This window comes from Gopherus evgoodei, unplaced genomic scaffold, assembly GCF_007399415.2.
Source record: "Gopherus evgoodei ecotype Sinaloan lineage unplaced genomic scaffold, rGopEvg1_v1.p scaffold_74_arrow_ctg1, whole genome shotgun sequence".
Taxonomy (NCBI): Eukaryota; Metazoa; Chordata; order Testudines; family Testudinidae; genus Gopherus; species Gopherus evgoodei.
The window spans coordinates 103,820-115,847 of record NW_022060095.1 but is presented as its reverse complement, the minus strand read 5'-3'; the positions used below and the strand labels follow the sequence as shown (position 1 = coordinate 115,847).

Here is a 12,028-nt window from a genome sequence, read left to right as displayed (position 1 = left end):
CCATGGGTTAGTGCCCAGGGCCAAGGACACATGGCTGGAGCCAGGGGTCAGCGCCCCCTGCTGCGTGGCCAGAGCCCGGGGCTCAAACCATGCAGCTGAAACCCTGTGGCCAGGTTTTCACCCAGCCCAATCTGCCCTGCTCACCCCACAGGTGGGTCAGGAACTCACCTTGATCCTGCAGCATTGGGCCCCATCTGTCTCCAGAGGTGGTGCACAGCCGCTCATGCAGGAGCAACAGGGAGGGAGGGGGAGAGGCTGATGCTTTGGCTTCTCCATCACTGCCAAGGAGGCTGTTACGACTGCACGAAAAGCCCCTGGTGGCCGCATGTGAGAAATGCTGATTTAAACTCAATTCCATGCTGCCAAAACCTTCGCCATTGTACCTCCTAACTGCTGGTTTCTCGGGGAAGAGTGTACTTAAGGGTTAAGCGAAGTGCTGCTATAAGAAGAACCTTCGTGTCCTTTAAAGGAAACCAGGATAGAAAAAAATACTGAAGATGATTTTTAATATTTTCTTTATCCAACAAAATTAATGAAACAATATATAAAATTCTATAAACAAACCTTTTGCATTTTACAGATTTGTAGTATGCAAAACTTGATTTTATATAGTGCCCATCCCCAAATGTATTCCAGATTAGTATAAACAAGACATGATTTCCCTGGTAACTGGAACCAGTTTTTATTCCGTCCCCTCAAATAGAAAAGGAGCAAATTTAAAAGTTCATTTGTATGTAGGCTTCGGGAAGAGTTCCTTTCCCGTTTCTAAAAACACAACATGGTTTTCTTTTCTGGATTTCTCAGCCTCAAATACAAGGAGGTGGGATTGCAGGGTTGCTTCTGGACCGGTCTAAATGAGGGATGGTTTATTCTCCTGTTTAAAAAACAAAATTGTTTCTAGTGTTACAGGAATGAAAGACACAAGTCTGGTTTATAAAGCTGGATCCTTGCATCCATCTCACAAGGGGACTAGCTGATCAGGCTCAAGGCAGTATTCAGAAATAAATTGTTTATCATCCCTTTACTATGCGAGTTGTACCAAAGCAAGAGTTAGACAGTGGTTGGGCAATCACCATACAGTTCAATGGAGTAGATATTCATTAGAATGTTACTGACAATAACAACAGTCAGCTCAGTAGTAAAGCTTTTGATAATTAGGGGAGGAAATGTTGTCTAGTAATAACTGGCTGAACAGAGAGAGATCCTATACTCAGTCACTCCAATGCTGGGGGAATCTCAGCTTTGATCATCTTCCCAAAAGAATTTTAAAATGGGGACACCCCAAATGACTTCTCTCTCAGACAGAAAGAAAAGAAATATGGTGGGGAAAAGGGGGGACCCTGGTCTGGAGAGAGGAGGCATACACAGCCCCGCCTGGGGGAGGTGAAGAAACTTTTGACATGGAGGGGTGGGCAGATGCAGGGAATCTGTGAAATAGAGGGGGATAGGAGAGTGGCACATGGTGGGAGGGATGGAAGGAAGTGAGGAGCCCTCGGTGTGTGCAAAGAGTACAGCTAAGTGTGAGCGTGCCAAGTGAATAATATTTTGCACTTCAAAAATGACTTTGACTTTTATCACGGTCTCAAAGAACTTTAGAGATGCGGATTATTTCTTCCCATTTACAAATAAACTCTCTGCCTTGGTTTTCTGAAGAGAGCAGCACAGAGTCAGAGGATTAGCTATGCTTCTGGCTCATGACCAAAACAGATCATCTGTCAACGTTTGCTTTACGTGCATGTAGCATTCAGGGGAGGGGTTCTGGGAAGGGAGCAGGAGTGATGCTTACCTGCCTAAATCATCCAGTAGAAGATTTGGAAGTAAAAGAGGACTGCCAGAGGCAGGTTTCAGTATGAACCCAGCGCTCAGGTAAAGCCTGGCCCCTTCTTGGTGGCTGAGGAACATTCTCTCTCAGAAGACCTAATCTTGGACTGCAAAGGTGTGAGGTGGCGTTTAAGGAGCACTGCCGGGGATGTATACGTCCTACTGCCAAGGAGCTCAGCTGCACACCACTATACAGCTGAGCTGGAACCTGATCAGTAGCTCCTTTGTGTTCTCTTAAATAGCAGGGATGAGTATTCCCTCCACTGTGGGAATTTCTGGGTAAAATCATATTGTTGGTGCAATGCAGGAGGTCAAGTTAGAAAAACCATATTAGTCCTTTCCACGGAATCATAGGACTGGAAGGGCCATCGAGATCTCATCTAGTCCAGTCCCCTGCACTCAAGGCAGGACTAAGTACAGTAGAACCTCAAAAATACAAACACCAGAGTTACGGACTGCCCGGCAACCAAACATCACGTGGACCCAGAGGTATGCAATCAGGCACCAGCGGAGACAAAAAAACAACCATCACCACCACCCAAAAATACTGTACTGTACTGTGCTGGTATTGCATCCTAAAGTTAGGCACATCTGGACTGCCTGTCCCCACCCCTACCCGCTACTCACCACGCAGGCCAGCCACTTACAGGTGAAGATGCTGAGATTCACAGGCATAACTGTGAGCTCCCAAGCAGAAATGCTGGGGTCTGCACTGGTCATGGGCTGTTCCCCCCCTCTGGCCAGGAGTGGGACAAGCTTGCAACCTTAGTCTCAGTCCAGGAAAGAAGCTTCCTGAGCTGCTGCTGGAACCTGGCCAAGAGTGTGAGCTGCTGGAGCCCGACTTGCTGCCTGCATGCTGCGCTCTGGAGGAGCAGCTCACTTCTAATGAGCCCCAGCCTGCACCGCGTGCCCACTGATGCCACAGTGCCCCGGGGGGCCTCACTCCTCACCCTTGCAATTGGGCTAGAACAGGGGTAGGCAACCTATGGCACGAGTGCCGAAGGCAGCATGCGAGCTTATTTTCAGTGGCACTCACACTGCCCAGGTCCTGGCCACCAATCTGGGAGGGCTCTGCATTTTAATTTAATTTTAAATGAAGTGTCTTAAACGTTTTAAAAACCTTATTTACTTTACATACAACAATAATTTAGTTATATGTTATAGACTTATAGAAAGAGACCTTCTAAAAACGTTAAAATGTATTACTGGCACGCAAAACCTTAAATTAGAGTGAATACATGAAGACTCGGCACAGCACTTCCAAAAGGTTGCTGACCCTTGGGCTAGAATCAGAAACTTGCCGGGCAGCAACTGCAGAGCTGTGAGCCCCTGTTCTGAGCAGTCCACCTTGAGGAGCATCCCAGAATGGCTCGTTCAGAGTTATGAACATCTCGGAGTCACGAATAACCTCCATTCCCGAGCTGTACATAACTCTGAGGTTCTACTGTATTATCTAGACCATGGTAGTCAATAGGTGGACCATGGGCCAAATCTGGATTGCCAGATGCTTTTGAATGGACCCCAAAATCGTTTTATTTACATATTATCATTATTTTTTAAATGGTTTTTTCCGCAGTCTGGCCCCTGACTATACCTTGATGAAGAATTTGGACCTTGACAAAAAGTAATTGACTCATCTACCCCATCCCCGAGAGGTGATTGTCTAGCCTGCTAGGAACCTACAATGACAGAGATTCCACAACCTCCCCAGGCAATTTGTTCCTGCGCTTAACTTTGCTGGCAGGAAGTTTTTCCTAATGTTCAACCTAAACCTCTTTTGCTGCAATTTAAGCCCGTTGCTTCTTGTCCTATCATCAGAGGTTAAGAAGAACAATTTTTCTCCTCCTCCTTGTAACAACCTTTTAGGTACTTGAAAATGGTTATCATGTCCCCGCTCAGTCTTCTCTTCTTCAGACTAAACAAACCCAGTTCTTTCAATCTTCCCTCATAGGTCATGTTTCCTAGACCAGCAGTTCTCAACAGGTGGTTCGTGGCCCACTGGGGGTCCGTGAACCCTTTTGGGGGGGCCACAGGGCCCCGTGGCTAAAATCCAGAGCCTGAACCCCAGACCTCCTGCAGGGCTGAACCCCCAATCCCTGCGGCTCCCCGTAGGGCTGAAGCCGGGAGCAGCAGGGCTCAATTCTGGAGCCCCAGCCCCTGTGCTCCCCACGGGGCAGAAGCCTTGAGCCCATGGGGGTACACAGGAGTGTTACACCTCCTCCAAACTACAGTGCAAGAGCAGGGCAGTCCTGGGGCAGCTCCAAACCCACCCCTCCACCTCCTCCTCTCCCCACCCCCTGCACCCTGAGCTACCCCCTGCCTGCACACAGCCCCGAGTGACCCCCTTCCTGCCCCCTGAGCTACCTCCTTCCCCCACACAGCCCCTAGCTACCCCACCCCCTGCATCCTGAGCTACCCCCTGCCTGCACACAGCCCCTAGCTACCCTTCCCTGCACTCTGAGCTACCCCCTGCCTGTACACAGCCCCTAGCGACCCCCTCCCTGCACCCTGAGCTACCACCTGCCTGCACACAGCCCCTAGCTACCCCCTCCCTGCACTCTGAGCTACCCCTGCCTGCATACAGCCCCTAGCTACCTCCTCCCTGCACCCTGAGCTACCCCCTGCCTGCACACAGCCCCTAGCTACCCCTCCCTGCATCCTGAGCTACCTCCTCCCTGCACCATGAGCTACCTCTTTCCCCACACAGCCCCAACTACCCTCTCCCTGCACCCTGAGCTACCCCCTGTCCCTGCACAGCCCCTAGCTACCACCTCCCTGCACCCTGAGCTACCTCCTCCCTGCAACCTGAGCTACCCCATCCCCACACAGCCCCTAGCTATCCCTCCCTGCACCTTGAGCTACCATCTCCCTGCACACAGTCCCTAGCTACCCCGGCCCTGCACCCTGAGCTACCCCCTGCCCCCCCACAGCTGCTAGCTACCCCCTCCTTGCACCTTGAGCTCCCCCCTCCTCCCACACAGTCCCTAGCTACCCTCTCCCTGCACCTTGAGCTACCCCCTCCATGCACACAGCCCCTAGCTACTCCTTCCCTGCACCCTGAGCTACCCCCTCCATGCACACAGCCCCCAGCTACCCTCTCCCTGCACCCTGAGCTACCCGCTCCATGCGCACAGCCCCCAGCTATCCCCACCCTGCATCCTGAGCTGTTTTCAAACTCTTTGAGCTGAGCCCCCCACCTTTGAGTTATAATTTTTGGTTCCCCCCCCCCAATCCCCCATCCAGACAGGCGGCTGAGGTGAGTCAGGATGTGGAGGTGGCATTCCCTCCCCAGACCCCGACGTGCGGAGCTGGTGTGAGCCTCACTGGCCCCTGCCCACACAAATAGAAGTCAAACTATACCTATGCCCACGTTTCCCTCCTGCCCCAGAGTTTTTATAGCATATTGTGGGTGGGCCCTGGAGTTTTCATAGCATGTTGTGGGTGGCCTCCAAAAGAAAAAGCTTGAAAACCCCTGTTCTAGACCTTTAATCATTTTTGTTGCTCTCCTCTGGACCGTATCCCATTTGTCCACATCCCTCCAGAAATGTGGCGCCCAGACCAAGACACAACACTCCAGCTGAGGCCATATCAGCGTGGAGTAGAGCAGAAGGGTTACTTCTTGTGTCTTGCTTACAGCACTCCTTTTAATCCTGCCCAAAATGATGTTTGCTATTTTTGCAAGTGTTACACTGTTAACTCATATTTAGCTTGTGGTTCACTGTGACTCCCCGAGATCCCTTTCCGCAGTGCTCCTTCCTAGGCAGTCATTTCCCGTTTTATATATGTGCAACTGGTTGTTCTGTCCTAAGGGGAGTATTTTGCATTTGTCCTTATTGAATTTCATCCTGTTAACTTCAGACCATTTCTCCAGTTTGTCCAGATCATTTTGAATTTTAATCCTAGCCTCCAAAGTACTTGCAACCCCTCCCAGCTTGGTATCTTCTGCAAACTTTGTAAGTGTCCTCGCTATGCCATTATCTAAATCATTGATGAAGATATTGAATAGGACCGAACCCTGCGGGACCCCACTCGTTATGCCTTCCAGCTTGACTGTGATACAAGAAAGTATCAAAAGCCTTACTAAAGTAAAGATATACCACACTTACCGCTTCCCACCTGTCCACAAGGCTTGTTACCTTGTCAAAGAAAGCTATTAGGTATTCATATCTGTATCTATCCAGTCTTAATAGCGATGAATCCAATGGCTTTCTCTCACACATGATGTCAGCAAAAGTAGCAACGAGGCAGCTGAGCAGCTCTACTGCCACAGTGTGGCATGGGGGGAAAGGATTTTTTCCACTCAGTCCCAGAATCACTCCCTGGGGACCAGCCCAGATGCTTGGGATATGCATTGGTCACAAAGTTTAGGCTTCAGACCATCTGAAAAATCAGAAAAAGTAACAACCATCACCAATTACATTTGAAAACTTGTCTTCACAACTATAAACGTTTAAAAGAAAGTTTCTATGTGAAGTTTGATTCTGCAGGAAGTTATGGTAAAGCATCCCACAAATAAGGGACATTTTCTTCCTTGCTATATTGCCAGGCTGTCATAAACAGATAGCTAAGGGTTAATGTCTCTTTCACCTGAAACACCTGACCAGAGAACCAATCAGGAAACTGGATTTTTTCAACTTTGGGTGGAGGGATTTGAGTGTCTGAGTCTTTTCTCTGCCTGCCTGCTTTCTCTGAGCTTTGGAGAAGTAGTTCTACTTTCTAATCTTCTGCTTCTAAGTGTAAGGACAAAGAGATCAGATAGTAAGTTCTATGGTTTTCTTTTCTTTGGTATTTGCATGAATATAAGTGCTGGAGTGCTTTGATTTGTAGTCTTTTTGAATAAGGCTGTTTATTCAATATTCTTTTAAGCAATTGACCCTGTGTTGTATCATCTTAATACAGAGAGCACATTTGTATGTATTTTTCTTTCTTTTTATATAAAGCTTTCTTTTAAGACCTGTTGAAGTTTTCTTTACTTCAGGGAAATTGAGTCTATACTCACCAGGGAATTGGTGGGAGGAAGAAATCGGGGAGATCTGTGTGTTGGATTGCTAGCCTGATTTTGCATTCCCTCTGGGGGGAATAGGAAAGTACTTTTTGTTTCCAGGATTGGGAACAGAGAGGGGGGAGTCTCTGTGTAGTTTCACAGAGCTTGTGTCTGTGTATCTCTCCAGGAGCACCTGGAGGGGGGAAGGGGAAAAGGATTATTTCCCTTTGTTGTGAGACTCAAGGGATTTGGGTCTTGGGGTCCCCAGGGAAGGTTTTTCAGGGGGACCAGAGTGCCCCAAAACACTCTAATTTTTTGGGTGGTGGCAGCAGGTACCAGGTCCAAGCTGGTAACTAAGCTTGGAGGTTTTCATGCTAACCCCCATATTTTGGACGCTAAGGTCCAAATCTGGGACTAAGGTTATAACATGGTGGCAGCCGGTGGGATATAGACAGAATCCAGAAGCCAGTAGGAATATTATATTTTTCTTTTCTCTGCTAAGGGCTTTTTAGCAGAGAGAGAAACAGTTGGTTTTAAAAGGGAACCAGAGAGAATTTTTTTTCTGCTCTCTCTGGCAGTTTGTGGCTTGCATGTTAAGCGAGAAGCCATTAAGAGACTGTTGAGGGTCTTTTGTCATGCAATAGCCCTCCCATTAGGAGGCAAGTACCAGCACTTATATGCATGCAAATAAAGTGGTTTTTCTGGTTTCCCTTCATTGAACATTAGCTAGAGAGAGAAAGGAAAAAAAGGCACTGTTGCTAGGCAGACTTCAGGAGGCAACAGAGACCTGCAGTTCAGAAGATAAACACCGGAGGGCACCCCAACACAAGAAAACAGGAACCATGACTTCTAAGGCAAAAATAGACGCCGAAGAACAAATCAAAGAAGCTGAACACAGGCAACAGATGGAGATGAAAGAAAAGGAAGAAAGCATCAAACTGGCAGCCTTCCAAAGAGAACAGGCAGCCCAAGAGGCAGCACACAAAAGAAAACTAGAAGAAGAAGAGGTGGCCCACCGCCGAGAAATGGAAAAACAACAAAAAGAAATGGAAAAACAACAAAAAGAGAATGAAGAGAAGGAAAAACAGAGAAAACATGAACTGGACTTGGCAAAAGCTGGGCTGCATGTGCAGCCAACCCTAACAACCCGGCGCCAAATATTGCTCCACAGCACAGGAAATTTCCCACCTACAAGGCAGGTGATGACACCGAGGCCTTCTTGGAAAATTTTGAAAGAGCCTGTCTTGGGTACAACATCCCCGAAGACCAGTACATGGTAGAATTGAGGTCACAGCTCAGTGGACCTTTAGCAGAGGTGGCAGCTGAAATGCCTAAGCTGCAAATGAATGACTATAAACTTTTTCAAACCAAGGCCAGATACAGGATGGGGATAACCCCAGATCATGCCCGTCGGCGCTTCAGAACCCAAAAGTGGAAACCAGAGGTGTCATTTCCCAAACACGCCTACTACATTGCAAAAAACTATGAGGCCTGGCTAACAGGAAACAACATTCAAACCTTGGAAGAACTGAACCTCCTCATACAAATGGAGCAGTTCTTGGATGGTGTTCCTGAAGACATCACACGGTACATACAAGATAGAAATCCCAAAGATATCGCTGAGGCGGGGGAGATTGGAGCCAAATGGATGGAACTGGCAGAAAGCAAGAAAGCTACTGTCAAGGGGAACGATTACCACAGGGGGCACACAGACCATAAACCCTACAACCGAGGACAGCCAAAGACCCCACATACCACCCAAGTAAAGCCACAGATACCCTACCCTTCCACCTCACCAGTCTCCAGTAACTCACCTCGGCCCAGTGACCCATCAGATGGAAGATGCTTTAAGTGTAATGAACTGGGACATATCAAGGCCAACTGTCCCAAGAACACCATGCGAGTGCAATTCATTACACCACCATCACACCAAAGATCCCCAGGCCCGGATGCCTCTCAAATACCCTTGGAGCGAAGGGAAAATTTGAGAGTGGGCGGAAAGAAGGTTACTGCGTGGAGAGACACGGGGGCACAAGTGTCAGCTATCCACCAATCCTTCGTTGACCCCAAATTCATCAACCCAAAGGCCAAAGTTACAATTTACCCCTTCATGTCACAAGCTGTAGACTTGCCTACAGCTCAACTGCCTGTCCAGTACAAAGGCTGGTCAGGAATGTGGACTTTTGCAGTTTATGACAATTATCCTATCCCCATGCTACTGGGGGAAGACTTGGCCAACCAGGTGAGGCGGGCCAAGAGAGTGGGAATGGTTACACGTAGCCAAACCAGGCAAGCTTCCAGACCCATTCCTGTTCCTGAGCCGTCCACAGAGGCCCCGTCTGTGTTACCAGAGACCCAGACAGAGGCAGTGGACCCGGATTCCATGCCTACCACTGAAACAGCCACAGCATCTCCAGTCCCAGGCCCGGAACTGGAACAGCAACCAGCACCAGCAAGTGCAACCACATCTTCAAACTCAACGCCAGAGGGCGCCAGCAAGCCAGAACTGGCAGAAGCAAAAGACAGCCATACCCAAAAGGCTCAGCCAGAGCCTGAAATACCCTCAGGTGCACCAGCGGAGAGCGGTTCACCAGCAACGGAAACAACCCCATCACCTACATCGCTTCCAGAGGGACCAAGCCCAAGTCCACAGTCTGAGGAAGAACTGGTGACCCCAGCCTCAAGGGAACAGTTCCAGGCTGAGCAGGAAGCAGATGACAGCCTTCAGAAAGCGTGGGCGGCGGCACGGAGCACCCAACCGCCTCTCAGCTCTTCTAATCGATCCCAATTTGTTATAGACCAAGGACTTTTATACAAGGAAATTCTTTCTGGTGGACACCGGGAAGAATGGCAGCCGCAAAAACAGTTGGTGGTTCCAACTAAGTACCGGGGGAAGCTCTTAAGCTTAGCCCATGATCATCCCAGTGGCCATGCTGGGGTGAACCGAACCAAGGACCGGTTGGGGAAGTCCTTCCACTGGGAGGGGATGGGCAAGGATGTTGCCAAGTATGTCCGGTCTTGTGAGGTATGCCAAAGAGTGGGTAAGCCTCAAGACCAGGTCAAGGCCCCTCTCCAGCCACTCCCCATAATTGAGGTCCCATTTCAGCGAGTAGCTGTGGATATTCTGGGCCCTTTCCCAAAAAAGACGCCCAGAGGAAAGCAGTATGTACTGACTTTAGTAGACTTTGCTACCCGATGGCCAGAAGCAGTAGCTCTAGGCAACACCAGGGCTAACACTGTGTGCCTGGCCCTAACAGACATCTTTGCCAGGGTAGGTTGGCCCTCCGACATCCTTACAGATTCAGGGTCTAATTTCCTGGCAGGGACCATGGAAAAACTGTGGGAAACTCATGGGGTGAATCACTTGGTTGCCACCCCGTACCACCATCAAACCAATGGCCTGGTGGAAAGGTTCAATGGAACTTTGGGGGCCATGATACGAAAATTCATCAACGAATTCTCCAATAATTGGGACCTAGTGTTGCAGCAGTTGCTGTTTGCCTACAGGGCTGTACCACATCCCAGTTTAGGGTTTTCACCATTTGAACTTGTGTATGGTCACGAGGTTAAGGGGCCATTACAGTTGGTGAAGCAGCAATGGGAGGGGTTTACGCCTTCTCCAGGAACTAACATTCTGGACTTTGTAAGCAACCTACAAAGCACCCCCCAACACTCTTTAGCCCTTGCTAGAGAGAACCTAAAGGATGCTCAGGAAGAGCAAAAGACCTGGTATGACAAACATGCCAGAGAACGTTCTTTCAGGGTAGGAGACCAGGTTATGGTCTTGAAGGCGCAACAGGCCCATAAGATGGAAGCATCATGGGAAGGGCCATTCACGGTCCAAGAGCGCCTGGGAACTGTAAACTACCTCATAGCATTTCCCAATTCCTCACTAAAGCCTAAAGTGTACCATGTTAATTCTCTCAAGCCTTTCTATTCCAGAGACTTACAGGTTTGTCAGTTTACAGTCCAGGGAGATGATGCTGAGTGGCCTGACGGTGTCTACTACGACGGAAAAAAAGACGGTGGCGTGGAAGAGGTGAACCTCTCAACCACCCTGGAACGTCTGCAGCGGCAACAAATCAAGGAGCTGTGCACTAGCTTCGCCGCATTGTTCTCAGCCACCCCAGGATGGACTGAACGGGCATACCACTCCATTGATACAGGTAATGCTCACCCAATCAGAACCCCACCCTACCGAGTGTCTCCTCATGCCCAAGCTGCTATAGAACGGGAGATCCAGAACATGCTACAGATGGGTATAATCCGCTCATCTACCAGTGCATGGGCATCTCCAGTGGTTCTGGTACCCAAACCAGATGGGGAAATACGCTTTTGCGTGGACTACCGTAAGCTAAATGCTGTAACTCGTCCGGACAACTATCCAATGCCACGTACTGATGAGCTATTGGAGAAGTTGGGACGTGCCCAGTTCATCTCTACAATAGACTTAACCAAGGGGTACTGGCAAGTACCGCTAGATAAACCTGCCAAGGAGAGGTCAGCATTCGTCACCCATGCGGGGGTGTATGAATTCAATGTCCTTCCTTTCGGCCTTCGAAATGCACCCGCCACCTTCCAGAGGCTGGTAGATGGTCTACTAGCTGGACTGGGAGAATTTGCAGTTGCCTACCTCGATGATGTGGCCATTTTTTCAGACTCCTGGCCCGAACACCTACTACACCTGGAAAAGGTCTTTGAGCGCATCAGGCAGGCCGGACTAACTGTTAAGGCCAAAAAGTGTCAAATAGGCCAAAACAGAGTGACTTACCTGGGGCACCAGGTGGGTCGAGGAACCATAAACCCCCTACAGGCCAAGGTGGATGCTATCCAAAAGTGGCCTGTCCCAAAGTCAAAGAAGCAGGTCCAATCCTTCTTAGGCTTGGCCGGATACTACAGGCGATTTGTACCACACTACAGCCAAATCGCTGCCCCATTGACCGACCTGACCAAAAAGACCCAGCCAAATGCAGTTAAGTGGACTGATGAGTGTCAAAAGGCCTTTACCCAACTTAAGGCAACGCTCATGTCTGACCCTGTGCTCAGGGCCCCGGACTTTGACAAGCCATTCCTAGTAACAACAGATGCATCTGAGCGTGGTATAGGAGCAGTGCTCATGCAGGAATCAACAGATCACAACTTCCATCCTGTCGTGTTTCTCAGCAAGAAACTGTCTGAGAGGGAAAGTCACTGGTCAGTCAGTGAAAAGGAATGCTATGCCAT

At 49.2% G+C, this 12,028-nt stretch overlaps 1 long non-coding RNA gene across 1 annotated transcript; it reads right to left on the bottom strand.

Annotated features, from left to right (window-relative positions):
- Nucleotides 1-4,754: 4,754 nt before the first annotated feature.
- Nucleotides 4,755-4,985, bottom strand: LOC115643872. The gene is made up of 3 exons (XR_003998393.1): nt 4,973-4,985; nt 4,878-4,941; nt 4,755-4,775 (listed from the first exon to the last, which is right to left on the bottom strand). It is a non-coding gene; the product is annotated as an uncharacterized LOC115643872 (long non-coding RNA).
- Nucleotides 4,986-12,028: the final 7,043 nt, after the last annotated feature.